The 26,214-nt window shown below is 46.5% G+C and overlaps 1 protein-coding gene across 5 annotated transcripts in view; it reads left to right on the top strand.

Moving 5' to 3' along the window:
- BCAS3 (BCAS3 microtubule associated cell migration factor) overlaps positions 1-26,214 on the top strand; it is an 831,824-nt gene that overhangs the window by 167,564 nt on the left and 638,046 nt on the right. The gene's annotated exons all lie outside the window — the stretch shown is intronic.

Here is a 26,214-nt window from a genome sequence, read left to right as displayed (position 1 = left end):
ATTAAACTTAATTATGGTTAAGTTACTGGTTTTTGTTTTAGTTTTTTTTATGCTGGGTGTAAGTCACAGGTGGGACCCTGATTGGATAGGGACCGTGGAGATCTGAGTTCAAGTCCTTCATGAAAGTAGTGGGCAGCTTCCAGGTCCACCATCAGCCCCATGTACTCTAGTACGCTCTTAGCCACGGTCAGGGCCATCTAGGAAAGGGAGGAGGAATCTGACGCAAGGAATGAGGAACAGTGTGGTCCCAGCCTCTGAACCATGTTGTGGTTAGCTGGGGTGCTGAACTTGGACAAAGAAGATCTGCGTTCCAATCCCCACGCTGCCATGAAGTTCATTGGGTGACCTCAGGTCAGTTGTGCATCCTCAGCGCTGACCTACCTCACAAGGTTGTTGTGAGGATGACATGGGCTAACCCACCTTGAGTTCTTTGACCGAAGGGCAGGACACAGTTGTGAGTAATAACAATAAATGGAGTGTTATTTCTGTACTGGGCAATGATATTACTGCCAATACTGCAAGAATTAGTGCTTCTAAAATGTACGGTAATAGAAAGTTTCCTTATTGGTTGCATTTCCAGAAAGAAACCTTCCCCCCCCCCTTCAAAAGATTACATTTTATTTCTTGAGGTTTGTGAAAATCTCTTCTCATAGATTTGACACCACTTAACCTTTTTGCGCTTATGCTAATGCTTAACCTGGGGGGTAACACAGATTCCTTTCCCTGTCTTAGTTTTTGGGCTGGGGGAGAATTGTTGGATGGGGAAAACGATCTGAAAACAATATCTAAAGCCTCAAAGAGAGCACCTTTGCTCCCTCTGCTTCCTCCTTTCAGCTGAATAAGCCTTGTGGGCAGGTAGGATGCATCCTGTCCATGTAATCTTGTCCAGTCGACAGAGTAACTGGTTTATTATCCTTCCTGCGACAGAGTAATAACTTTTTGATTGACTGCATGGCGGTCAGCGAAGAGGGGCTGGGGGAGATCAAGAGCTTCCGCTTGCCTAAATTAATGAGTTCTAAAGTGAATTAAAATGCCTTGAAGAGGTTTGGGATGAAATCACATTTCAAAGAACAGAAACGGAATGGATGTCCGATCTCCTGCTTGGAGTGGCCGGTCAGACTTATGGTTGACAGCCCATCTGTTATGTCAGAACTCCTTAATAACTGCACATGGGTTCAGAGCACCATTGCTTGTAATGCTTTTGACAGGAAACAAAACAAAATCAAATCAAATCCCAGGCAGATTCTCATTGTAGTGTTTGTAGATCTTCACTGGTAATTCTCTGGAAGATTTGCACTGCCATCGCCCATTGCTTGTTATTAATTAATTACATAAGCACAATAAGCCACAGCGTATTGTTGGAACTCTCTGTCTGGGGCAGTGATGCTCTGTATTCTTGGTGCTTGGGGTGGGGGGGGGGGAAGGTACAGCGGGAAGACTTCTAATTTCCTGGCCCCACAGGTGGACCTTGTGATGGCACTTGGGGATTTTTTGGCCACTCTGTGATGCAGAACATTGGAATGGATGGGCCATTGGCTTGATCCAACATGGCTTCTCTCATGTACATACTTATCCTTCCAAGAAGCTCAGGGTGGGGTACATGGTTCTCTCCTCCTCCATTCTATCCTCACAACTACCTTATGAAGTGGGCTAGAGAAACAAAGGGAGAGAGATGGGTCTGGGGTGACTTTCATGGCATGCTGGGATCCAGTATTCCGAACCTCTTGCTCAAAGATGCCTCGATTTCTTCGTGACCTGTTTTGGTTGCATTTTGTGAGAGGCATATTTCCTGTCCAGTGAAAGGCCTTTACCTGAGACACCGGAGAGCAGCTGCCAGTCAGAGTATACCAGGGGTCCCCACCAATACTCCCTCTAAGCTGTGGAGTCTTGTGAGCAAAAATTCTACTTGGTGAGCTACTGGCCTTCAAGCTGTGAGCTCCTGCACAAATTAGTTTGCACTGGGGCCATTTTTTCTGAGCTGAGGCGAAAATGTGTGAGCCAGTGGCTAAAAAACCTGTGGCTGGCTCACACTAACTCATCTCAGAGGGAACACTGGTCCCTGCCCTTTCCCACCTGTTTGCACATTTGGAATTCTGACACAGCACGGCGGGCAAAGCCACAGAATGGCTGCCACGGGAGGCGGGGCCATCCACAAAATGGCTGCTGCCACAGCTTACCTTCAGGCACATGGTGAAGATCCTTGTGCTGCGGTTCTAAAGCAACATTTTAAAAAAATCTGCACAGCCAATCACCTCTCCAAATTTTACTGGGCAAAAGCCTGCCTGACCCTACCACTTTCTAAAAACACTTGGCGAGCACCAGGAAAGAGGTTGGCAGGTGTCCTGTCATCCATGCCACCACGTAGGGCAGGGGGGTGGCCAACGGTAGCTCACCAGATGTTTTTTGCCTACAACTCCCATCAGCCCCAGCCAGCATGGCCAATGGTTGGGGCTGATGGGAGTTGTAGGCAAAAAATATCCACAGAGCTACCGTTGGCCACTCCTGATGTAGGGGATCCCTGGAGTAGGTAGCACTGACTTAGATGGACCAAGGGTCAGATTTAGTAGAAGGCAGCCTCATATGTGTTCATGTTTTGGGGGGTTGACCTCGGATGGCTCCTCTATATTGTCTCTCCACAAAGGACTTGGTGGAACGGGACCAGAAATCATTGCAAGTGAGCTCTTCATAAGAACAGCTAGCAAAATGGCGGACTTGTGCAATAGGCAGATGATTTAGCCGGCTGGAGCTCCATCGGGGTTTTGTTCATAGGCTTGAAAATCCAGTAACAAAGCTGTTTGCAATCCCAGAACTTCAGGTGGATGCAGACCTTCCCATCAAAGTTCTGATACAGAGGTGGCCTACCTGCAGTCTTCACCTTGCTGGCATCCGTCACACACCAGGCAGCCCCTTTTTTTCAAAGTATATGGCAGGTCGTGCATGCCCTTTGGAAGCCCCTGTCTTCTTGCGCCCTCTGAATGAAATAACGAGAACCACGTCAGCCACACTTTAAAAGCAAGTTTAAATAAAAGTTATTTTCTGTACATGATCAGTCTCAGAGAGGAGCTGATTCTGTAGAGCTGCATCTCAAAAGGTTGTGACCCAACAACTAACTAATCTTGCCTCTTGACTGAAAACGAGTCCTATAACATTGCTTGTTAGATGCTTCGTGGTGTTGATTGGATTGACTTACATTGTGGAGTCTCCCTTGAGTCTCAGTGAGAAAGGCAGGCTGTAAACAAACAAGAGCTAGATTCTACTGTAGTAGCACCTGAGAGACCAACAAGGTTTTCAGGTCATGATGGGGGTGGCCATCTTAGTCTGCCAGCAGCAGCAGAAAAGCATGAGAGCCAAGGAACACCTTAAAAACTAACAAAATTTGTGGTAGGGGAGGAGCTTTTGTGAGTCACTTCTTCAGATCCTTCTTCATTTCCTTAGATTTTCAAGGGTGTAAGCCAGGGGTGGCCAACTGTGGCTCGGGAGGCACATGTAGCTCTTTAACTCATATTGTGTGACTCTTGAAGCCTCCACCTGCTGGTTTGGAGAAGGCATTTGTCTCTTTAAATCATTTGTCCAGGCCAAGCCAACCAGCGGCTTGGAGAATGCATTTAAAGTTAAAATTGGTTTCATTCTATCTCTATCTCCCCTATTTTCCTTCCTCCCTCCCTCCCTCCCTCCCTCCCTTCCTTCCTTCCTTCCTTCCTTCCTTCCTTCCTTCCTTCCTTCCTTCCTTCCTTCCTTCCTTCCTTCCTTCCTTCCTTCCTTCCTTCCTTCCTTCCTTCCTTCCTTCCTTCCTTCCTTCCTTCCTTCCTTCCTTCCTTCCTTCTCCCTCCCAATAGCCGACAATCATGTCTTGCTGCTCTCAAATATCTATGTTCTATGTGGCTCTTACATTAAGCCAGTTTGGCCACCCCTGGTATAAGCTGTTGAGAGTCAAAACTCCCTTTGTCAGAGAGCTTTGACTCTTGAAAACTTATACCCTGAAGATCTTGTTGGCCTCTGAGGTGCTACTGCATTAAACTCTGGCTCTTCTACTACAGACTGGCATGGCTACCGTCTGAAATGAAATAAATGAGAAAATTCCTTCTTGGGTAATAACGTTCAGGTAGAGTCTAGTTGAACAATGTGGAAAGAGACCTGGAAAAATGTCCAAAGCTCCTTGCAGAAACAGAAAAAGACCAACATCATACAAAAGCCAGACTTTCAACTGAAAATCACCACTGGCTTTAACTGAGCCTGTAGGGGGAGGATGGGATATAAATTTGATAAAATAAAATAATAAAAAATAAAATAGTTATGGCTGCAGATTGGCTTCTCTATGGAAAATCCTTTGCATTAAAAAATAGAGTAAAATCCAGTTTGATTTCATACTGCAAGCAGCTATGGCAACTGTAGTAGGACTGTACCTCCTTGGCAACACCCAACTTAGAAATTAACCACTAGACCCTGGCAGCTAGTCAGGTGTATTTCTGGGGAGCACTCTGGAGTGATCTGGAAGTCTCATGATTGCAGGAAGTGGGAAGATATTGGATTTATACCCCGCCCTATACTCTGAATCTCAGAGCAGCTCACAATCTCCTTTACTTCCCCTCGCAGGTGGGGCTAAGAGAGCTCTCCCAGAAGCTGCCCTTTCAAGGACAACCTCTACCAGAGCTATGGCTAACCCAAGGCCATTCCCGCAGCTGCAAGTGGAGGAGTGGGGAATCAAACCCGGTTTTCCCAGATGAGAGTCCTCACACTTAACCACTACACCAAACCAGCTCCCCTCCTTTGAAAGAAGAGAAAGCAGACTCTGTCCTTGTTCTTAGAAAATAGAGAGAACTCTGTGTTCTTTGTAGGTGAATGAGCTTGAGAAGCCCTGGCCTGAGTGGCCCAATCTCATTAGTTCTCAGAAGCTAAGCAGAATCAACCCCGGTTAGTATGTGGCTGGGAGACCACCATGGAAGTTCAGAGCTACGCAGTGGTAAATCACCCGCATTTGCCTCTTGCCTTGGAAACCCTACAGTGTTGCTATAAGTGAGCTGCAACTTGACGGCACTTTTCACCACTGAGCTTGAGAAGAGTTTGCCCTCCATCCTTACAAACAGTTTGGGGAACCCAGGGGTTCTTGGACCTCAATGAGAGAAACAGTCTAGAATCATAGCTCCATTCCCCAGGTGGCTTCAGGATAGTGCATGCAAACATACAAAGCCTCCTCAAGGAGAAGTGGAAGTTTTTACGCACCGGAGTGCATTCTCTCCAACTGATGGAGAGTTTTGGCTTTGGGCACACTCCTGCGCATGCATGGGGGAGTTAGGCGGGGCTTCACAGGGTGGCTCCTCTCTGCTTCTCCCAGTCTTCCTCTGTTAACCTTTGAACAGTTGCCATATTGGCGCCAGTACTGTTGGAGTTGTTGTTTAGTAGCACGAGGGTTCAAGAGGCTTCTGGGAGGGGCGGGGAGGCTCTTTTTGGTATGGTGAAGTATGTCAGCTCTTCCTTCCACAAGGGGAGTTACTCTGCCAAAGCGGAACACTCTGTTTACTTTCTCAAGAACAAACATTTATGAGAAATCAACATTTCTCATTTGGAGTCAGCGTGATCTCCCAGATCAAGCAATGCAGTATGACTTCGTACGTTATTATTGTGCATTGACAGAGAAAAGAGATTTGAAATATGCATCTTGTTTTGTCTTAATAATCCTACTGATTTCAGATTTTGCACTCAGCAAAGCGGGACTGAAAGTTGCTTTTTCATTATCACCTCTCCAACCCGTCCCCTGTGCAAGCACCAGTCGTTTTCGACTCTGGGGTGATGTTGCTTTCACAGAGTTTTCACGGCAGACTTTTTACGGGGTGGTTTGCCATTGCCTTCCCCAGTCATCTACGCTTTCCCCCCAGCAAGCTGGGTACTCATTTGACCGACCTCGGAAGGATGGAAGGCTGAGTCAACCTTGAACAGGCTACTTGAACCCAGCTTCCGCCGGCATCGGTAGTGGGCAGAGTGCTCCAACTGCAGTACTGCAGCTTTACCACTCTCTGCCATGGGATACCCCTACCCCTCTCCTTTTCCCTTGGAGTTCAGGACAACCTGTGCAAGTTTCACCCTCCCGAGAGCCTTGGTGACAGGCAGTCCAAAGTCATCCAGGGAACTTCATTGAAAATCTGAACCCAGCTCAGTTCTATCTCCCATATGCCACGTGGGCTAACAACTAAGGCCACCCAGTGAGTCCAAAGGTGATTTCCGCTTTGGCATGCCTGAGCTGTGTCCAAGCCCACCGTCCATGGGACAGTTCTGCCATTAAAGTTGCATGAGAAGGGATTAAGTCCAGTATCATCCCCTGTATAAAATATTTAAAGAGACCCAAACAGTTTACAAAACACCATGTCTGCTACAGCGACCCAGATGAAAACACATCTGACCCGCAAATGTAAATCCATAAGGGTTTCTCGGCTGAAGGCGCCTCGCACAGCAGTTTGGGAGGTCGTTGCGAGCGGAAGAACTCTACGCCATCGTGGTGGTGGTGGGGATGATTAAGATGTTTATGAATTGGCCTCCAAGCTCGTAATGTTGCATGCGACGCCCTGCCAGGAATTTCTAAGTGTGTGTAGTCTTGATAACAAGAAGAGGAGGAGAAAGGATTGTCCCATGGAATCAATTGCTCCATCTTAGGCCAGCCTAGACTAAACTGGGGATTGTCTAGACTCCAGTCTGCAGGAGCTGAACAAGTGACTCCTCCGTTATTGAGCGTACATTATTAAAGGACACGCTGCAATTTAGGTTGGAATCAAGCAAGCTGCCGAGCATTAATAACGGCAGAAGTTATTACGCTAACGATGTCTGTCCCATCTGTTTCCCTCACAAGTGGTTTAATAGGATGTAAGTTTTATGTGGCCTGCCGGTTTCTGAACTGTTTTTGGTAATTCCCCAGAGTTCCACTGGCTTCCCGGTAAGAGGAAGGCCTTGCCAAGGAGACATAAGAAAGTTGCTTGGAGAAGACGTAGTTAGGGCCTGTCGCAGAAGGGGGGGGGCTCCAAGAGTGGCAAATTCAGGCATACCAATTCAGCCCTGGCCCTTGCCTGGTGGAATGAGCTCCCCCTGAAGATCTGGACCCTGCGGGATCTGCTCCAGTTCCACAGGGACTGTAAAACAGAACTCTTTCGTCAGGCTTTCAGCTGAGACAGTGGCCTTCACTTGTTACTGGCCTCCTCCCTTCATTCCTACAAGATCTGCTGAACCTGGACAATAGGCCATGTCTGTGAGGCAGAGCCTACCCTTTTAGTCTCTGTTGTCACTTTGCAGTTTTAGATTTTACATATTCTAAATTGGTTTTTTTTACTGCTGATTGTTTTTATGATGTGACCCGCCCTGAGCCTGTTCTATGGGAAGGGTGGGCTAAAAATCGGATGAAATAAAATAAATAAATTTTCTCTTTGCACAGTGTTGGAGGTTAGAAGCAGGGTGAGCCCAGTTTTTGGTTGTCCTAACCTGCCTCTCTTGGGCTGGTCCCGACAGATGGTTGTCCTCTAAGGTCCACTTATCTTACTGCTGACGTTGCGGGCAAAGAGAATCTAAGTATTTAGTTATCTTTCATGGGTATTTTGCCTTCTGACTTATTTTTCAGCCTCATGTGCTCTAACTAGAGAGATTAGGGCTTGTGTTTTACCACTGAGCGATGCCCTCTGCTGTTCTTCAGATTACTTTTCTTAGGCATTGTAAAGAGCCTGATTCCACAGTGGAAGCCACAAAGAATAAGAATTTTTAAAAGTGAGGATGGCTTGAGAACTCCTGTTACTCTCTGGATGCTCCCGCCCCCCTTTAATTACCTGTTTCTTCTGAGAGCCAGTTTGGTGTAGCGGTTAAGTGCATGGACTCTTATCTGGGAAAATCGGGTTTGATTCCCCAGTCCTCCACTTACAGCTGCTGGGATGGCCTTGGGTCAGCCATAACTCTCGCAGGAGTTGTCCTTGAAAGGGCAGCTGCTGTGATAGCCCTCTCAGCCCCACGCACTTCACAGGATGTCTGTTGTGGAGGAGGAAGGTAAAGAAGATTGTAGGCCACTCTGAGATTCAGAGTGAAGAGTGGTGTATAAATCCAATATCATCATTATCATTATCATCTTCTTCTTCCTCTTCCTCTTCTTCTTCTTCTACCTGGCATCTGGAAGGCAATTCTGTTTTGTCACAGGTGATCAGAGAAGTAAGGATGTCAACTCCTCAGTGGAAAATTCCTGGAGGAAGGGGGGGTGGGGCTGTGGCTCAGTGGAAGAGCCTGCACTTGGCATGAAGAAGGTCCCAGGTTCAATCCTAGTTAGAAGGACATGGACGTGAAAGACCTCTGCCTGGGACCTTGGAGGGCCGCCGCCAGTCTGAGTAGGCATTACTTAATGGGTCTGATTAAGTATAAAGCAGCTTGGGGAGGGTGAGGAGCTCAGTGCAGGGGTGCAGCCGGAAATTTGGGTGGTGGGAAATCCTGTGGGGCAGGAAAGCGGAGGTGGGAGGAGGAAGAGAGAGATCTTTGGGGTATAAGCTTTCGATAGTCAAAGCTTCCTTTTGGACTTCAATCTAGCTGTTCCACTTTAGACTAACACAGTTACCCTCTGAAACTATCAGAGCAGAGCATTTATTTGTCCTTTTTTCCTACTTGGATATCGTGACTGGTTGCACTGTCAGAGGACTGGGAGATCTTCAGCATCCGAGCTGCAAGGACAGAGGCTGGGGGCAGGCAAGCGCAAGGCCTTCAGAACCTCTTCTGTGTTGCATGCAGGGTTCTTTGTTTCTTCTTTGTTGCACTCAGGGTTGCCAGTTCTGGGTTGGGTAATTTCTGGAGATTTGTGGGTGGAACCTGGGGAGGGTGGAATTTGAAGAAGAGACTTCAACAGGGTATAATGCCATAGAGGCCAACTTCCAGATAGGCCATTTCCTGGAGGGAAATTGATCTCTATCATCTGAAGACCAACTGTAATTCTGGGGGATCTCCAGCCACCACCTGGAGGCTAGTAAAAATATGGAGGAAACACTGTGAATACTTATGCACATAAATAATTTAGTTTACACTTTTTTGTTTTTCACTTACGCATTGGAACTCACACATATTTCAAAGCAAAATTCATTTAACTCAGAGCAAATTCAAAATTCATGAACAATTTGATTAGTTCCGTTAAAGTCCATGTATAGTCCTATATTCATAGGGTATATCTTCCTGCTGTCCTGAGGTCCTGTTTTCTGGATGGCGCAGGTATACCTTGCTTTGCAGATGTAGAGGTAGAGGTAGCAGTCCTCTGTTCAACCCTCTCAGCCCCACCCACCTCTGTTGTGGGGGGGAGAAGATACAGGAGATTGTAAGCCACTCTGAGTCTCTAGAACAAAGAGTCAAGCTGCATCTTTTTTAAGACCAACAAATTCTTATTCAGAACGTAAGCTTTCGTGTGCTTTCTAAGCACACTTCATCAGACGAGGGGATGAGGTATTGATCCCCTCGTCTGATAAAGTGTGCTTAGAGAGCACATGAAAGCTTTCGTTCTGAATAAAATTTGGTTGGTCTTAAAGGTGCAACTTGACTCCTGCTTTGTTCTGCTTCAGACCAACACGGCTACTCACTTGGATCTATATACTCTGAGTCTCTGATTCAGAAAGAAGGGCGGGGTATAAATCTGCAGTCGTCTTCTTCTTCTTCTTTTTGATAGGGTCTGTTGTAGACTCTTTTCCTTGCTGCTGCTGAGAGATGGGTGGTCTCCCAGGGGGAAAACATCAGAGCTTCCCCAAACGCAGTTATTATAGAGATTACAGCATACAAAACATATGTTGAATGTAACATTCAAAGACTTGGATTTCTGTGTCAGGAATTGTAATGCATGATGTAGCCCTGATACATAAATCCACTCATATGGGACTGTTCTCCCCCACCTCCAACCCGTATCATTATCTCCACAACATGATTTTTAAGTCCTTTCTTTGCTCTCCTGAGTCCCCGAATCTCCCAGGGGTTTCTGTTGCTTGGTGTGCAGCATTTATGAATAGAACTCCACCCAAGCCTGTTTATATAATGCCATTAGCACTTGGCTGTTAGTAATTATACAGGCCCTGCCAAGCTATTTTCATAGGCTGTATAATGGGGCTCTTAAAAGCAATATAGCTACTTGTTAAAAATATATTCCAGTGTGTTTTGAGAAGTCCATAAAACGTGGCCATAAGGCTTCCTTATGCCTCATGTGCTGAGAGACGGCTGAGGAAGGAACTAGGAGCCATTCCTGGGTTTACCTTGGTGCCTTTATGCAAACTGCAGTTCCATATCCTTCAGTGCTTTACTGATGAAAACAGGGATTCTCTTGCTTACCTGCAGATTCTCATATAAGGTTGCCACCCTCCAGGTGGGACCTGGAGATCTTCTAGAATTACAGTGGCTCTCCAAGCTGCAGAGATCAGTTTCCCTGGAGAAAATGGCAACTTGGGAGGGTGGACTCTAGGCACTTATACCCTGCCCAAAGTCTCCCTTCCTCCTAGGCTCCATTCCCAAATCTCCAGCAATCTCCCATCATTCTTTTCTCTATCTACTGGGTCCCATGTACTCTGCCTTGCAGTAATCTCTGAATGAGGTGTGCTAATAAACGGGCCATAAAAATTTTAAAAATGTAATTTGTATTTATTTTTAATGCACATTCCACTCTTTGGCCTTCTGAAGTTTCCTTTAAAATTTGCAAAAGTTTATCAGAATACGTAATCTTTTTCGCATCTAGTTGCATGAATTATGGAATAGCTCCAATTGAAACATGGCGAGTGACATTTACTACCTGGGTGGGTAGTTGCAGAGGCGGAAGAATGCAAGGGAAGCCATCGCACTTTGGTGCTTCTGGTTAACAGCTTTTAAAAGACATCATTGAGTTATCCTCCAGTGGCAAAACAGGGACAAAACAGGTGCAGCGATACACCAGGATGGTGCACCAGACAACAGCCACAGTCTTCGGAAGAGAGGGTCCAGTGGAGCATCTCCTGCTCTTCAGTTTCCCATCAGGAATGCCAGCACAATGAGGACTGGCCTACTTTAAAGTGCTGCTGTGAAGATAAATGGGAAATAGAGTTGCCAGGTCCCCCCTGGCCACCAACAGTGAATGAGGGTCCTACTTACAGCCCTTTAGCAACTTAAATGCCGAATACCATGAAGTATGATTGAAATTACCTTTTGTTTTTGTGTGATTTTATTTGTGTGTGTGTGGATGGATGGATAGATTTTTGTTGTTCAGTTGCACAGTCAAGTCCAACTCTTTGCGACCCCATGGACCAAGTCACGCCAGGCCCTCCTGCCTCCCACCATCCTCCGAAGTCTGCTCAAATTCGTGTTAGTTACATCAGTGACACTGTCCAGCCATCTCCTCTTTTGCCGTCCCCTTCTTCCTTTGCCTTTTGTCTTTCCCAGCATAGATGGATGGATGGATGGATGGATGGATGGATGGATGGATGGATGGATGGATGGATAGATAGATAGATAGATAGATAGATAGATAGATAGATAGATAGATAGATAGATAGATAGATAGATAGATAGATAGATAGATAGATAGAAATAGTTACACCCTTTCCCCAAAGGCCTTTTCTTTTATAAATGAATAACCCTGATAATTTCTGTTACTCCATTCATATTGTGGAAAGTGTTGTGCAGGTCTAATTGTTTCACATGGCAAGGTGACTGATGGCTATAACTTGGATCTCTGGTTTTTGTTGAACTGGTTTGACTTATTTTGGCTATATATATCCATTCTTTTCATTTTAAGATGTCATAGATTACATTTTTGTGGTATGCATAATTGTAATTATTTTTGGACACCTCAGGAGCCTTTGCGTGGGTTTGTTGGCATAGATTTGTTAAGTAATGTATGTAATGTTAATTTGACACAGACAGTTCTTGCAAATTAGAGATGTGATGCTAGGTTAATGGTATTGCAGTGGTTTTATCGACCTCAGTGGGAATGTGCATCCTCTGAAGCAAGTCGTACAGGATTTAGGAATTTCTTTAATACTGCCTCTCATTAACCTGCCTGAGGCAGCTTACAAAATAAAGCACATTAAAATAAAGTTCTTAAATGAAACTCAACATGAAAGTAAAAAAGCACTAGAACAGAAAAAAATTTTTAAGCAGTTTCAAGATGAAGAGTTTTCAGAGTGAGAAAATGCTATGAAATGGTGTTAAAGCCTGGGTAAACAGAAACATTTGGGCCTGGCGTCTAAGAGAGCATAGGATAGGCATCTGGCAAGCTTCAAGGGGGAGGGCATTCCTTAGGTGCAGCTGAGGTGTCACTACTAAAAAAGATAGATCCACGGCCAGATTATCTAGCCTGAGGCAGACCTTTCTGTGCCACCTTTTTCTGCTGTAGGACTCATGTACCTTTGTAATGCAGCCCCCTGTATTTCACAGGATCCTGGGAAATGTTTAATATTGGGTTTAAATGTTAAAAAAAAAATCATATGCCTTGGAAGCACAGAAAGTATCCATGATCCTCTACGTTTCCCAGTTAAGAGAGAGATCCCGTTCAAACAAATTACAAAGATGACCTGACTCCAATGGTAACAAGAGAAATACATTTTACTTACAAAAACAAAAGCACATCTTACATGCAATCCTGCGTCTAAGCTGTGGAGTCTTGTGAGCAAAAATTCTACTCCGTGAGCTATTGGCATGAAAGCTGTGAGCCACTGCAAAAATTAGTGTGCTCTGGGGCCCTCCTTCCGAAGCCAAGACAAAAATGGGTGAGCCGGAGGCTAAAAAACTGTGAGCCTGCTCACACTAACTCAGTGTAGAGGGAACAGTGCTTACGTGACATATTCATGTAGGTACGTTTAATTTATTGTGCACAGATTAACTTCAAACAAGTTAACGCTACAGCTCCAAGCCCAATTATAGAGCGAGGAAGAGGGATCCTATATTAGATGAAACAGAGAAGGCAAAAAACAAGAGGCCCAGCATCTAACTTTTGGGAGAGTGAGGCCAAGAGCGTGCCCAAATGAGAGAATTCTCTTAACCCTTCCCCCCCCCCCCCCCCAGATCCTCCTGAATGTAGAGTTACAGCATGCAGCATTTAGACCATGATGTCATGCTGGGTCGTACAGCAGAATTAGGTTGTGGGATGCTTAGCTGTGGGGTGGGCTGTACCACTTAGGACTCCAGAAGCAGTATCACAGTTTTGATCTCTCTCATATTTATTTTATTTTATTTTATTTTATTTTTTAGCCCACCCTTCCCGTAGAACGGGCTCAGGGCGGGTTACATCATAAAAACTGTCAACAGTAAAAACAGTAAAAGACCAATTTAAAATATATAAAATCTAAAATTACAAAGACTAAAATGGCAGATTCCGCCTCACCAACGCGACCTATTTCCAGGTTCAGCAGTTCTTGTAGCGCTGGGATAGAATGAGGGACGGGGCGAGGCCGGTAAGAAGTGACGTCCACTGCTAAGAAAACTCCCTGAAACTAGAAAAAGAATATTATAGCATTGGAGAAAGTCCAGAAAAGGGCAACTAGAATGATTAAAGGGCTGGAACACTTTCCCTATGAAGAAAGGTTGAAACGCTTGGGACTCTTTAGCTTGGAGAAACGTCGACTGCGGGGTGACATGATAGAGGTTTACAAGATAATGCATGGGATGGAGAAAATGGAGAAAGAAGTACTTTTCTCACTTTCTCACAATACAAGAACTCGTGGGCATTCGATGAAATTGCTGAGCAGACAGGTTAAAACGGATAAAAGGAAGTACTTCTTCACCCGAAGGGTGATTAACATGTGGAATTCACTGCCACAGCATGTGTGTGTGTGTGTATATATATATAATATTTTTTTTTGGCCACTGTGTGACACAGTGTTGGACTGGATGGGCCATTGGCCTGATCTAACATGGCTTCTCTTATGTTCTAACAGAAGGCTGAACTAGATCCCCCTGCCACTCCTTGATATGTTACGTGTTTTTTAACCACAACGAGGATTGACGAATGATATCCCTCTCCCCTCCCCCCATCTGTAATCCTGTCTTTAGAAACAGGATGCTGGGCTGCATGGCTGGGTCAGAGGGACCCTTGGTCTGGCGCAGCGTGGTAATCCCGTGGCCTCTAGGAAGCTTGTTAAAGTAGCAAGCAGCGATTCGTTTTGCTTTTCTGGAAACAGTCCTGAGGGATACATTTAAAAATGCTGTAAAATGAACAAGTACGGCATGCTAGCAGGAAAAAAAAGGGGGGGGGGAATGGTTTGGAGAGGGGAGCGCGGCTCGCTGGGCTGCTTGGCGTGCAACGTGCCGTCTAAGGGTTCTATTCATAGAAGCTGAAATTAAAGGATGCCGTTAAATGCTGTTGTGAACCAGCCAGTCCGACAGCTGCATCAAGTTTGTTTTTCAATTTCCCACTGCCTTTTTTGTTTATTAGCTGTGACTCTGAGGTCAGAATTAAAACAAACATTTTAACGGCAGCATTTACGACATTGGCAGCGGGCACCCCTGGCTCGGCCGCTGTGATCTGGACCGGCACCGTATGGGTGGCGCAGGGCAGTCCCTCTGGACTTGAAACGCTGTTGCAACTGGAGAAGCCTCCCCTCCCCTCTCCACCCCCACCCCGCAAGGGTACATTTCTTGTAAATCACGTCGCTGATAAGCATCGCACAATCTGGATTTTTCGGTTACATTGGAGGAACTGGTTACACTTTTTTGAGGGGGCCCTGGAAAGGGAAAAAATAAATGAGACCGTGAACATTTTTATTTAAAGCTTTAACATATTCCCATGGTTTGCTTTGACAGATACATTAAGACTTGCAGGCTTTGTAAGATGATTAAAACTGAGGTTGAATACAAGCTATGCAAACTTGCTCCTGGAAGTGATTGTTGATTAGGACTACACAGAACTAACTCTCTCTGTCTCTCTCTGAGGGAGGTAGAAATATTTTCACTGGAGCTTTTTATTGTGCGAATGTTCGCTTTCCCCCCCAATTCTGTTCGCTTCTGTCATTTCCCTGCTGCTTCATCATCAGCTTTTCCTTCTGTTTGCCAAGTTTTTCTCCTTCCTGGCTTATTGAAAGGTTGAGTCCAGACATTCACGATTACTCAGAAAGCCAGATGGGGGATCTCCGGGCTCCATCTGGAGGTTGGCAACCCTATCCTGAATTAGCCAGTCAGATTTGACTACATGCTGACCTCACTGAGGGCAAGTAAAGTCAGCTAAGAGTGAGGACTGTGCTCCTAAATAAGCAAGCATTATTTTTTTAAATGCCGTTTGTAGAATTGGGAAGGAAACTTATATAGGCCATTTAGGCTAGCCATCTACAGTGTGGTGAGTCCGAAACGGCGGTATCCCCATTGGACAGTTTTCTGTCTCTAGTGAGAAAGAACTTCCCCTCGTTTCCCAGAAACTGCTTCCATTGACAAACCCCTCTTAACGCTAAGACGCTTCTCCGAATGCTTGACTTAAATCTATCCTCCTGTAATTTCAGCGTTTTAGATCTAGTCTGGCACTTTGGAGCAGCAGAAAAGCAATCTTCCAGAAACTGCAAGCAAAGGAAGGGAGTCCAGGGTGCCAAAAGTATTCACGAGAAGCAGGGAGTAGCGGTGGCCCAGGCTAAGAGTAATACCAGAGCGAGTAAAGTTAGAATAGCCTGTTGGGTACAGTGGGTTAACTAAATGCACGGTACTACTTACTCCATTGAAGTTAAGGGCCCCCCTCCCCCAAAGTTCTGCACAAGATCCACTGACTCATACGGCAGCTGCACATTTCGTGGGAGTTTCCTAAAACACATATTTTATCATTTTTTAAAAAATAATTGTCCTAAGTTTTATGTCACCCACTGTGATTCTTGCTTTCATCTACTACTGTGGAGGGGTGGCTTTCAGGGGTTATCAGCAAATAGAATTTTATTCGTGCAAAAGCTGAAAGAGCACTATTGATTTACTCTCTATTTGAGGAATGCATATATTTTAACGTACCCCCTGCTTTCCCCCCCAAGACTTTGTTCAGTGCTAGAAAAACTAGTCTGTCATTTTGCATCTTTTGAAGGATGCAGTACATTGTATTTTTTATGATACAAGTTGAAGAAGGAGGAAAAAAACCTATTTGTGGTTTCATACCGAGCATCTAAACAATCCTAGACTCTTAGGTCTGACTGCAAATAGTATTTGTCTGTTGTGCCTGTTGTGGTTGGTTGGCTTTCTTGCTGAAGAAAGCGGCGTTCAAAGGCCTTGACTGCAGTCCATAAACCTGTTCAGCTAGCTGCCTACAGACTTGAACTGGTCTCTGCAGCATCTCACCTATTTGGTGATATCAGGACGTGTCCCAGCAGTATCAGGATCCAGCAGAGCACCAAGGAATGGTGTGGGGAGCTCTGTTGCAGTAGCTCTGAAGGATGAAAGCGTAGTTGTGGTCATGGTCTCAGCAGCAGAGGATCTGCATGACCATCTCCTTCCTGCCCCCCAAATACTGAGGTCATATTTGGTATCTCCCCCAGCAGGTCCAGATGCCTTCTGGGATTAGCTGAGCAAAAGGCCTTTTTTGTAGATTCTTCCACATTTATAGAATTCCCACTAGAGGGAGATCTGCTATGTGTATGGTCTGATTTTAGGTGCCAGGCAAATTCAGCCTGTTGTGGATTCAAGAATTGCGGTGTTGTGGACTCCAGAGTTGCCCTCCCCCCCATCAGATTGTTCTGATCCTTTTCGTTCTCCTGTGTCACGTTGGTAGTGTAAGCATGTTTTTATTCACGCACATTGTAAGCCTCTTTAAGTTTTGCTTTGCAGAAGAAAAGCAGGATAAAAATACCCCCCCCCTTTACCTGTCTGTCTGTCTGTCTGTCTAATCTATTGAGAGAGAGAGAGAGGAGAGGGGGAATATTTTTATCCCGCTTTTCTTCTGCAAAGCAAGACTTAAGAGGCTTACAAATCATAAAACAGTAGCAGCAGCCTGGAGGTGGGGCTGACCTCTGCCCTTGGTGTAGGGTTGTCAGCGCTGGGGTGGGAAATACCTAGAGATTTGGGGGGTGGAGCCTGAGGAGGGGAGGAACCTTAGCAGGGCATAATGCAATAGTCCACCCTCCAAAGCAGCCATTTTCTCCAGAGGAACTTACGTTAGTCATCTGGAGATCAATTGTAATAGCGGGAGATCTCCAGGTGCCATCTGGAGATTGGTAACCCTGTCCTGGTGGAGTAGTCTCCCCTGGCAAGCAGCAGCACAGAAAGCCCCTGAGGGCAGCTCCTCTTCAGGCCTGAACCATCGAGGATTGGGCTGGGCAGCTGGAGGAACTTCTGATTTTTCTTGCATTGTTTGTATTGATGATTTGTAAGCCACTTTGGCTCCCACTTTTGGGAGAAAAGTAATGCAGAAATAAAACAAAATCAGTAAATGAGCAGTGCAGACCCGCAGTCTGAGCCAGGAACTCCAGCTGAAGGGTGCGAAGGTACAGCTGAAGGGTGCGAAGATGGCAGGAGGGTAGGTGAAAGGGCTGGAAGGTGGACGAGCAGAACAGTTCCCAAGGCTAGGCAGGATGGCAGACATAGACATCTCAGTGGGGAGCCCTTCAGCTGGGGTGGGGGATCAGATTGGCTTCCTGGGTAGATGGAGTTGTGCTGGGTGATGCTTCCCTACTCTTCTTCCCTTCTGTAGCCTCTCACCATAAGGGAAACCAGTGCACAGATTGGGGAGGTTTCCCAACTCAGTACTGTGCGAAACGCCTTGAGTAAACATTATCTCACACCTCCATTCTCATCATGGGAATACAGCAGTGCAAACTGGAAAGACCACTCTTTTCCCTTTCAGCCCTAGTGAATGGTAGGAGGCAGGCGTGCCCTTTAAGCGCCCCAAGATTCAGACCAGAAGTCAGGACTGTCTGGACGAGCTTATGAATTGCCTGGGTTTAAGGGACTCCACCAGGCCTTAAAACAAGCCAATAGTTAAGCCTGAAGCACATTCGTAAGAATGCAAGGAGGAGAGCCCAGGGGAGCAGAAGTGGCAAGGGAGGCCCGTGTGCATGAAGGTAATGTGGTTTGCGTTGGAAGTGGAACAGATTCAGTTGGTTTTCTGGCAGCCAGCTGTGCGGCCTGATCTTACCAGCGAGTGTTAAGATGACAGCTCAGGATCCAAAATAAACCCTCCATCCTGAGCTGACCTTGGAGTAGCACTTTTTTTTTCTGGTACCGTGTAGTACCTCCACCAAACCACAGGAATACCAGATGTTTATTTGCCATAACCAGAATGTGATATAGCGAGGCGTGTTCTTTCAGCAAGCTGGCAAGAGTCAGATTTCCACTGTCAAAGAGCCACCCTGCTGCAGATGCCAGTGGCGTTGTGAGAGCAGAGATGGTTCAAGCCTGTCTCTTTATTCCTGAAGATATTTCTGACAGTACCACATGGCTGGCATTTCTAGGACTTTTATCAGCAGGGGTGTAAATAGAAGAAGACGACGACATTGGATTTATATTCTGCTCTCCACTCAGAGTCTCAGAGTGGCTGACAATCTCCTTTATCTTCCTCCCCCACAACAAACACCCTGTGGTGTAGGTGGGGCTGAGAGGCTCTCTCAAAAGCCGCCCTTTCAAGGACAACCTCTGCCAGAGCTATGGCTGACCCAAGGCCATTCCAGCAGCTGCAAGTGGAGGAATGGGGAATCAAACCCGGTTCTCCCAGATAAGAGTCCGCACACTTAACCACTATACCAAACTGGCTCTGGCACTTAACCACTACACCAAATAGACACTGGACTGGCTGCCTACCTTCGCTGAGTGAAAATTTGCTTCCCAGTTAGCAAGCCCTTCCAACTCAGTCTTAGGAGGAGTGGGCAGCATCGCTTCCTCTGTGGAAAAGCGTCTGATTTGCAGGCTGAAGGTCCCAGTTTGGCTTCTCCAGTTAAAGGGACCAGGCAGTAGGTGATGTGACAGACCTCTGGCTGGGGCATTGGAGAACCTCTGCCTGTCAGAGTAGGCGATACTGGCCTCGATAGACCAATAGCCTGACTCAGTAAAAGGCACCGTTGTGTTTTTTCATGCAGTGTTCTTGCCCAGTCAGGTGATCGCTGTGACTGCAGCAGCATCAGTGAGCCACCTCTGATTTCTGCATTTGGCTTTCCTTTATTTTTCAGCACAGTTCAAGCCACTGATTATTGCGTTCACAGAGAGGCTTGGGACTCGTTGACAGACTGACATCACAGGGGTACCAGAATTGTTACGTGGCTGCCCTGATTTTAGGAACACACACTATCCAGAACAACTTGATAATGGCCTGAAAACGTGATATTTGGGGATCTCCACTTTCAAATAGGGAAAGCCCCGTTATTGTTTCCACATTAAACCATTTAAATTTGGTACATATATAGTTCAAGGCTGGACAAGTCTGAAAGTCCCTCCCCGAGAATCAGAGTGAAAGAGGCTTAGCTCCCATGTTCAAGGTACTTCCTGGCCACCCAGAGTGCAGCGACTTATTACAAAGTTAGCACAACTGATTACGGAACGTGTGCTGCGATTGCACCAAACATTCAGAACTTGAGGCTTTTCAGCCTGAAGAAAGCCACGCTGTCCTCGCGACAGAGTATTTGGTTATCAGAGCTCTGCTGGTGGGGGAGATTTGCGGTTTGCCTCTCAGCAGCGGCAGCCAAAAGTCAACACCTTCAGAATGAAGGCTTCATTTGCTAGTGATCTATAAGGCTCCCAAAAGCTTGGGCAGCTTGGATGATTGCTCATCTCCTCCCATGTTGCCCCATTACAATTGCCATTGAAGGATACCATTGGAGTCCAGTAGCAGCTTTACGACCAACAAAGTTGGTCTTTGTTGGTCTTAAAGGTGCTACTGGACTCCAGTTTTGTTGCTTTAGACCAGGGGTGGCCAAACTTGCTTAACGTAAGAGCCACATAGAATAAATGTCAGATGCTTGAGAGCTGCAAGATGTGAACGTCAGATGTTTGAGAGCTGCAAGACAGGAGGGAAGGTAGGCAACAAAGAGATGGGGGAGGGTAGGAGGTAGAAAGAAATCAACTTTCACTTTAAATGCAATCTCCAAGCCACTGGCTGGCTTGGCTTGGAGAATTGATTTAAAGAGAGAAATGCCTCCTCCAAGCCAGCCTATGGGGTGGCGGGGACTTCAAGAGCCACACGATACGTGCGAAAGAGCCACATGTAGTTCCCGAGCCGCAGTTTGGCCACCCCTGCTTTTGACCAACATGGCTGCCAACCTGGCTCTTCCTTCATTGAAGGATACTTACTTTCAGTGCTTTAGATTCACATAATGGGAGAACATCCTGACTAGCCCCCATTCTGTCTCCAGCATTAGAGGAGACTCATACACAGCATATCAACATGTCCTGTTTCCTTCAGCCTGGCATTGCCTCAAATAACGGAGCATCCGTGCAGTGCCTGACCTTCTACAAACTTGTCTGCAAAGCTGTTAAGTCATCTAAAACCTCATTTCCCACCAGGGTTCTAGCAGCACAGTAGTGATTGAATGTTAGCATGAATGCAGTTTAGGGCATCCACCCCGTAGCAGCCATAGAAGATCCTGCTGGAGAGCTTCGGTGTAATTTCTTGGCGTCTGTGCTGTGGAAGTAGCTGCAGTAGCAGAAGCTGATGGCTTTCTGTGGCAGGAACAATATTTCAGCTTTCAATTTTTAATGCTGAAGCTTAACCCGGAGCTATAAATGTTACGATTGAGTTAAACATTAGTGCAGCGGTAGATAAACACAAGTTCCGCGTTGCCGCTAGTGCTTATTCTTGTGGCTTTCCTCGTCAGTTTGAGTTTAGTGGCGAATATCCTCCCGTTTCATTTTCCAGGCAGAAACCAGCAAGTTTGATGGGGAAGTGTCCCCCACTCTACAAGTAATATTTAGAATTGTTTTCCCTAGAATAAATGAACATGGTTCAGATATTTCCCCTTTGGGACAAGGACCGAAATATTTCACCTCCCTTTGCCATCACTGGTTTCCCCTACCTGCTGCCGTTTTCCTCTTTCTGAATCGTTCACATGGTTAAGCCACCCAATTAAGTTGTGGAGTAAATGGAATGATGTCGCAGCGCTACGTAGCAAACCAGGTTTATGTATGGAGGGGCAGGGGAAGATTAGATGAGACAATGAAACGAGCATTTGTTGAGGCCAATCAGGATTTGAATAATCATCCGCAAGCAAAATCCCAGATTAACAGACTAGTTAAAAATGAATCAGGGTTTCTGGTTACGCCTGAGCAGAGCCATTATGTAGCTCTGGTGTAGCTCTAACCGGTATCATTCGTTTGAAGATACATCTTGAGCCCAGCGTTATATGGACTCATAGCAAGAACATGTGCTGGTCCTCCCAGGAGTTTATGTGGTAGATGGGCATGGAAATAGGGCTTGGAGATGCAGGAAGACAGACGAGAGTCCTGTGAGAAACGCAGGAGGGGCGGGGCTTCATTGGCTTTCCTGGAGTTAGGACGCTGTTCCAGTTGTGCAGTGACTGCACAAATGAGGAATAGCAGGGGACAGAACGGGCAGAGCAGAAGGCACTGGTGGTGGTGTAAAGTGCCATCAAGTCATGGCTGAATTATGGTGACCCCCTAAGTTAGGGGTGTCGAACATGTGGCCCAGGGGCTGAATCAGGCCCTCGGAGGGCTCCTATCAGGCCCCTGAGCAACTGGCTGTTGTCTGCTTCTCTCTCTCTGTCTTGCTTCCTTCTGCATAACAGCTTGGTTTGCAAGGCTTGCTCAATTGCACAGGAGCTACAGAGCAAAATCTCTGTTTTCTCAACTGGCTGAGGCTCCTCCCTTGGGGCAGAAGTGGGGAGGGAGAGCTTGCTTTGCCAGGCTCTTTCAATTGCACAGCAAAACTACTGAGCCAAGCTTCTCCTCCTTCTATTGGCTGAGACTCCTCCTGGTCCCCTGGGGAAGGAGTGAAAGAGCCGCAACTTCCTTTGCCCCCCGGATACCATGGGAGAGATACAAGGAAAGCACCTTTCAGACCAACGAGTGCTGACATTTTAAGCATGTTTGATTTTAAGGGTTTTTTTACAAAAAAAAATATTTAATTGTGTTTGTCTGTGTCCTTTATAAAGTTTATATCTCTGTTACCGAATCTTAATTAGGTGCACACTCGGCCCGGCCCAACAAGGTCTCATTTATGTCAGATCCAGCCCTCGTAACAAATGAGTTTGACACCCCTGCTAAGGTTTCCAAAGCTAGAGATGTTCAGAGGTGGTTTGCCCTTGCCTGCCTCTGCGTAGCAACCCTGGGCTCCCTTAGTGGCCTCCCATCCAAGGACTAACCTTCAGAGCTGACCCTGCTTGGCTTCTGAGAGCTGGAGAGATCAGGCTGTCCTGGGCCATACAGGGCACTAGCCGGGATAAGGATATAGCAGACCTCTAGGCAGGCAATGGTCAGTGCCGACTGCCCTCGGAGCTGAAAGGGCTGTTTAAGTGTGGATGCATTTGAAAAACAGGTTTGGAGTTGGGTTTCGAGGAGACGGGCAACATGGAAACTTTCAGAATGACTAACACATGTACTTCTAAACTGATTGGAAAGGAAGGAAACACGTTCGGTCCAGAAATTAAAATATACTCAGAAGGTTTGCATTTGCTTTCATACAGCTCGATGCCTGATAAATACCTGTTTTCTCCATTGTAATTTAGTAAATAATTGATCTTTCCTTCCACGGGCGTCACTCCTGCCAGCAGAGAGCTGTGAAATGCGACACGTCTACATTTTAAAGAGCGATCCCCTCTCTGGCTCTGAAAGTGCTTTTCCACCCATTAATAACAGGGTGAATTAATGTTAGACCTGCAGTAAAACAGATTAAACTGTGCACCCCTATGGATGCCTCACTGCACCTCTAACAGAGCTGAAATTCCTCTGGTTAGTTAAATGCGGTATATTGAAATATGATGGTGGTCTTGGGTTAATCGTTAAAGAAGTTTAAATTGGAATTTTCTCTGCAGAAGTGTTTTCCCATTTATCAGAGTAAGTGGGCAGGCAAGCACACCTTGTTAGGTTGTTGGGAAGCTTCAAATAATGCCTCCCAGATTGAGTGAGTGTGCTGCTTGGGGGGTTGGGAGGATGGTGGGGTTTTACAGGTGTTTGAAACTAGCCTCTTTTCCAAAGAGAAGGGCTCGGGCGTCCGGCCTACAGGTGGGACCTGGGGATCCCCTGGAATTAGAACTCCAGACTACAGAGAGCAGTTCCCTTGGAGCAAATGGATGCTTTGGAGGGTGGACTCTATGGCACCATATCCCATTGATGTCCCTGTAGTCTCTAGGCTCCACCTCCAAATCTCCAGGAGTCTCCCAATCTGGAGCTGGCAACCCCCCCCTACCCCCCCCCCAGTGGCCCGGAGGGATCTGGTAACCCTAAGGAGGGCTGTTTTTGTGGGCATAAAATAGGCAAGGAAAGATATTTGTATGGATTAAAGATTGACATATTCCTTGTTGCGGGGGCTGTCTCTAAATCGCAGTCCCAATTATGCCCCCAGTGTATCAGAGTGCAGTATCACTGTTTGTTTTGCAGATTAGCCCTCTCATATCAGCAGGTGGCCTTCAAAAATGCAGAGAAATGTCGCATTCCCAAGGGGCAGAGTCCACAGAAAGAGCATGTGGGATTCGCACAGAGACACTCCTCTATTGTACAGTGGTCATCAGTGCCACTAGGGCTGCTGGGCAGTGTAGGGCAATGGCTCCCGACCTTTTTGGCACCAAGGACCAGTTTTGTGGAGGACAATTTTTCCACGGACCAGTATGTGTGGGGGTGCTGGGGTTCTTGCTGCCCCATGCACCCCCCACCCACACCCCATCCTTGCTCCTCCAGTGGGGGTCTTTAAATGAGGGGTAGGTGAAGGTCGCTGCCACACTGCCCCTTCTGTCTGCCTGAGACCCAGGCAGAAGAAAGAAGTGGTGCTTCAGAGCGAGGCCGTGCTGCTTCTTTCATTCGCCTGGGTCCCGGGCGGGTGAAAGGAGTGGTGCGGCGCCTCTGCCTCATTCCGTGGCCCAGTTGCTAACAGGCCACAGTCCAGTACCAGTCCATGGACCGAGGGTTGGGGACCTCTGGTGTAAGGAATGGAATGCTGGTTGAGATACATCATTGGTTGAGAGCCAGTTTGGTGTAGTGGTTAAGTGTGCGGACTCTTATCTGGGAGAACCGGGTTTGATTCCCCACTCCTCCACTTGCAGCTGCTGGAATGGCCTTGGGTCAGCCATAGCTCTCACAGGGGTTGTCCTTGAAAAGGCAGCTGCTGTGAGAGCCCTCTCAGCCCCACTCACCTCACAGGGTGTCTGTTGGGGAGGCGGGAAGGCAAAGGAGATTGTGAGCCGCTAGGAGACTCTCAGGTTTGGAGTGGAGGACAGGATATAAATCCAATATCATCATCATCCCCATTGCAACCCAGACTCCCAGATGCAAAAGGCCCAGTCCAGTGCTGCTGGCTCATTAAAACTCATTGGAAGAGGCAAGGGCAGAACCACGAATCCTGCAGAGGAACAGTGGGGAGCCTCCTCTGCGGGGTTTCTACAGCAGGCTTTAAGGATGCCCCTGTAAAGGGGGTTGAACTCTTGACTCTGCCATTAAACAGGCAGCCCTGAAAGTGCAGGATGGCCAGAGAATGATCCTTTCCAAAATGGAGCCCACAGAAGAAACCAATTTCTGTACTCGAGAAAGCTCGGGCTGCAAGCAAGAACTGCCAGTATGCATCTCGTCAACAGCTCTGTAATTAGATAGGTGTTATAAATAGGATGTACCGGAGATGTTTGAGCTGTCCTGGTTTCCTAACTTCTTCTCTCTCTCTTTTTTTGTAAACGGCAAGTACCCAGCTGAGATCTCCTACCCTTTAATTTTTCCTTCCCAGGCTAACCAACTGACGCCTAGTTGAAAAGACTTATGTTACGACATGGCCGCAGAGGCCGAGGCCAGCCCAGCTCCATCCCGCTTTGGAGCTGGAGCTTTTCTGCATCTCATCAGCAGCTCCCATCTCGGCCTTCAGGCCAACCTCATCTATCAAGGGGGAAAGAGGAGAGGAAGCTCCCAAGTAAACATACAGCAGTGCCTCAACTCCTAATCACTGCAGGCTTCCGCTTCCAGCCCCTATAATTAGAAGTTCTTCTTTTCCTCGTATTCCCAGTTGACGCAAATTCTTTTTGTGGCTTGGCACCTCGTTGAGGGCGTGGGTTTAGTTTATGGCCAGGCCAGACTCTGGTTTAGTCTTCTGATACTGCAGAAATAGCTCTTCAGCCACAATCTACATCTGTACCCATTTTTCCCTTTTATGTATATCTCCTCTGTACTTTTCTCCACCCCCCCTCCTTTCTTTCCTTAAAAGCAGCTTATTTTGTCTACTGCAGAACTGTGCACGTAACAAATAGGAAGTTGTAAATTATAGCAAATGGATCTCCCCAGTGTGATGGACATGATGTAATATTGGGGGGAGAGGTTGTGGATTTTTTTGGAGGCATGGGAGAATAGTGATCTCCCCCCCCCACTCCCCCAATGGAATCTTTTGCCTCTCTGTGAATGTGAGAAGCGATGGAGCTTGCCCCTTTTGTGATGGCAGTGGAAAATATTGACAGGTCTGCTGAGCAACATCCACTCGGTTTCTAAATTCTCTTAAGCACATGTGAGAGTTGGGAAATGGTATAATATATTGTCTGGTAAATGGAGTTAGCACCGCTTTGAAAAACAAAGGGAGCATCATGGGGAAATCTGTTTTTCAAGTGTTGGACCATTCATATCCCGAAGTATAGTGGGGAGTGTATGTTGGGAATAGACTTCTTCTTTTTTTAATAGTATTGGATTAAGGGATATTGGGAAGGGGGCATGATGAGCTGTGTCCTGACAGGCCAGATCTTTTTGAATGTTCTAGTCTATTCCCAAAGCCAGGATTTGGTGCTAGATAAGCTCAGGCCTAAGTAGATGCAATGGTTAAATGCTTGGATGCCACTAAAAATGAAAGCTGCGCACTCAGATCTTGGGCCGTACCTTCTAGTAGTGTTTTATTCATGCCGTGATGTCACAAGGTACTGCAATTCCCCACCCTCACTTCCTCAAGATGGGTATCTGTTAAAGTATACTCCCCATCCTAGAATATATATATATATATATATATATAAAATATCTTCTTTTCTTTTGTATGGAGTGACATGTATAGGAATTTGTTCTGATCCCTTCCTCTTCCTCCTTAGTTTGTATGTGAACTTGGAGCTTTTTCTTTTTTCTTGTTGGCAGATCCCAGGTGCTTAAGGGAAAGAGGGAGCAGCGGAGGTCTTTCCCCTGTGGTATGGGGGGTAATAGATT

Source organism: Heteronotia binoei, chromosome 18, assembly GCF_032191835.1.
Source record: "Heteronotia binoei isolate CCM8104 ecotype False Entrance Well chromosome 18, APGP_CSIRO_Hbin_v1, whole genome shotgun sequence".
In the NCBI taxonomy this organism is placed as follows: Eukaryota; Metazoa; Chordata; class Lepidosauria; order Squamata; family Gekkonidae; genus Heteronotia; species Heteronotia binoei.
This window is presented reverse-complemented; position numbering and strand designations above follow the sequence as displayed.